This window comes from Papilio polytes, unplaced genomic scaffold, assembly GCF_000836215.1.
Source record: "Papilio polytes unplaced genomic scaffold, Ppol_1.0 DF823934.1, whole genome shotgun sequence".
NCBI classification, from domain to species: Eukaryota; Metazoa; Arthropoda; class Insecta; order Lepidoptera; family Papilionidae; genus Papilio; species Papilio polytes.
In genome coordinates, this window is record NW_013525270.1 from 588,705 (window position 1) to 592,508 (window position 3,804).

The following is a 3,804-nucleotide window of genomic DNA, read 5'->3' on the forward strand; positions in this document are numbered from 1 at the left end:
GGCTTGCGAACAGATAGACAGACAGACAAAAAACTTTTAAATGCAATTTTCGTTATCAGTAACGCATACAAATCATCTTCCCGAAATCTGGAATTTTGCTTTTGATATTACAGACACTCCAATTTCTATATATATATAGATAGATTAATGATTTTTCTATCATTATCTTCTATATTTTACTGTATATTTTTATTTAGTTCTGTTTTCACTCTACTAGAGCCTTCTGAGAGGTTTCTATAGAATCTGAAAAGTAGTAGCGGAGCGGAGCGGAGTAAGAGCATCGGATAAATGAATCTTCTAATATACTGGAAAAATATTCCCAAACATAGTGTATAAGCCATGACATCGGTGCCCGTTTGATATTAAACATTTGGCGCTAACGGTCGCGATTGATGGTGGTGGTATGATTCCAACTTTATGAATAAGTTCGAATTTTCAATTACTTTGTTAGCTCTATTTAAGGTGGATAGTAGCAAGATGTTATTTCTGTGCACCGATATCCATATACAGAGATCAACACTTACAATATTTTTAACATTTAGATGTATCTAGAATAATAAGTTAGACTACCATGTTGAAAAGCAATTAAGCAGATCCGACTCGAAGGACCACTAACTCTGTTCATTAAATGAAAGCGGAGTTTTATATTTTAGATTTTTATGTCTAATAATTAAATTAAATACCATAAAAGTTAGATACTGTCAAATTTTTAGTATATTTTTATTTTAGAATTCACAATAAAGATTTGCCATGGTACAAAAAATTTAAATTACTAAGATTGCACAGACAATAAAAATTACATGTTCAATATGTATTGACTTATTATTTCTGTTATTAAGCTTGTTTTGACGCGGTCTTTAGGGCTTCTCTTTGTTTTAAGATGCTTACAACGACAATACTGCGGAATTAAAAATGCGCGATAAAATTGTGACCCAGTTTTTTGGCGCTCGTCCCAAACGGGAGTAGTTTTTGAAGTGTTTTATTCGGGCTCTTGTTAACGACGAATATGTCAGGTAGACGAGTCAAAGGAAAAGATTAATTATTTTTCTGTTTTTTTTTTACGTCGAAATTCTTTATTAAAACATCAGAATGTTAAATTTTTATCGTTTTGTTTTTGTACTGTTGTGTAGAGTTAAAATTAGTCCCATGAAATAAAATTGCAATTCAAATTGATATGTTATCAAACAGTTTGGTGAATACAATAAATAAAATTGTAATAAATTAAAAACAATATCCTCAATTTGAATTGTCTTTAGATAATAATTCATACTTCATACTAATATTATAAATGCGAAAATTTAGATGGATGGATGTTTGTTAGAGTTTGTAGCCTAAACGGCTGAACAGATTTCGATAAAATTTGGTGTAGATGTAGATTTTGTTTTTTTTTAATTCCACGCGGACGGTGTCGCGGGTGAAAGCTAGTTTATTGTAATATATATAGACAAATGAAATAATTTCAACCATTCGCATTATCATTCATACAAACATTCCTTTAGGAAATTTAGGCTTTAAATTATTTCCTCAGTTCAGGAAAGTAAAATTATATAGTCAGATGGCTTTATCAGTGTAGAGGAACCAATATTTTCTTGGTTAAAGTTAAAAAGTCAATTTATTATTCAAATCAGATTCATCACGTATGTTTCGGCAGTGGGAACTCAGAGAACTTACCCGGTAAAGCAAAACACATTGTTGGAGTTTTCCTTTGTTTTTATTTGAGACGGCTGCCGTCGCGCATGATAGCGTATTAGGAGTGTACGATAACATTGTGGCCTAGTTTCAGCTTTTGTCCTAAATAAACAGTTGCTCCTAAAAACTTTTATAAGAGCCCTCATTCAGCTCGTGTGCGGGAAATGGACACTTTAAGGGATTAACTTTACGATCAAAGTTTTTTTTAATATTGCTCGAGAACAATTTTCAACAATAAATAAAGGAGCTAACAATTTTTTGATTATCTCAGCTTTTTACATTTTAATATTTTGTGTGAAATATTTTTAGTGAATAAATCTTTTTTGTAAAATAACTGCCCATTAATTTATGTGATACTAGCTTTCCCCTGCGACTTCGTCCGCGTGGAATTAAAAAAAAACGAAAGTGAGTAGCCTGTGTGTTCTTCCAGACTATCCTCTGCATCTATACCAAATTTCATTGAGATCCGTTCAGCCGTTTAGGCTACAAACTCTAACAAACATCCATCCATCCATCTAAACTTTCACATTTATAATATTAGTATGATAGTATGATTCCTGTGTTCATTACAAATGTTGTAAATAATATTAGTCTCATTATCATCATAAAATTTGTACAATTTGGTACTCTAAATTATTTGTTTATGTTCTATGAATCGTTTCATAATAAACAACGTAATTGTTACAATGTAGTTTTAAAGTGCCAAATCTTTCTGTATTGTGAATAATATATAGGTCAATATCAGAACTTGCCATTTTCGTAAAACGTTTCCCCCACGACAAATATTTATCAGCAGTACATCAACTTTCCCAAATTCTTGTCATAATCAATCAATTCTAACGACAAAAGTTGGCGGAAACGCGCGCACGCTACGAACAATTTAGATCGTAACATGGCTCCTATGAAAAAGCAGTTTGACAACTTCCATATAGCTTGAGTGATATATTATATTATAGCTTCGTAAACGTATCGTATAGTTACAAGAACAATGAAAGTTTTAGACATAAAGATTTTGTCGTTATCCTACTTCCTACTAATATTATAAATGCGAATGTAGATGGATGGATGGATGTTTGTTAGCGTTTGTAGCCTAAACGACTAAACGGATTTTGATAAAATTTGCTATAGATGTACAGGATATTCTGGAAGAACACATAGGCTACTCACTTCTGTTTTTTTAATACCACGCGGACGGAGTCGCGGGCGAAAGCTCGTATTTAATAATCGAATAGTATGACATTGATTTTATTACACTATCTTTATCCGCCTCAACGTATAACACATACTTACTTCTGCTGCAAACGGCCGATTTTTTTTTTGTTTTCCTTCGTTGGTATTTGACCTTTCAATGTGCTGAATTATTTTAAATACTCCAGAATATTCGAATAATAGTAAGGAACATGACATTTATAAATGTGTAGGTATTTTGGAGTTGACATAAAATAATAGCGCCATTAGATAATAAGCGGCTTCTCAAAATAATGTAAACGTAGCACGTAATGATAATACTCAGCTGATTAATGCACTACACATTACTTCGCCTTGTACTCGTCATGGCATTGCACGATTTATATGACTTGCTTGTCACAAGGTAAATGAACTGTGACTCAGAGTTTGAAATTATTGTACTTTTGTGCTAACGACATCACTGTCTGTAAATTGAATTGTATTGTTAAAGATACTACAATATCTTTTTGATGAACTATCTGTTGCTCGCGACTTCGTCCCCATGGAATTAAAAAAATATATAATTGAACACTAGGCCTATATTACTCACTGGTAATACAGCTTTTAAATGGTGCAAGAATTTTATAAATCGGTTCACAGGTTTTTGAGTTATTTCAATACAACAAAAAAACAAATCTTTCCTCTTTATAATATGTCTGCAGTAAAGTGGTTCAATGGTAAAAGCATTTTAGTATGTAATTGATATTGTTATAGTAAAATAAAAGATATACAACTGTTTGATTTCAAATTTATTTCAACTTTTTAAAGAATGACACTACATATATCACTTCGCTTACAAACAATTTAATTGCTTATTATTTATAACTTCAGTTCAAAGAGTATTTACAATTTATTACACTAACCTAGTTACGATATAGTAGGCTGGTC

At 31.6% G+C, this 3,804-nt stretch overlaps 1 protein-coding gene across 1 annotated transcript in view; it reads right to left on the reverse strand.

Moving 5' to 3' along the window:
• LOC106101958 overlaps window positions 1-3,804 on the reverse strand; it is a 99,829-nt gene that overhangs the window by 78,667 nt on the left and 17,358 nt on the right. The gene's annotated exons all lie outside the window — the stretch shown is intronic.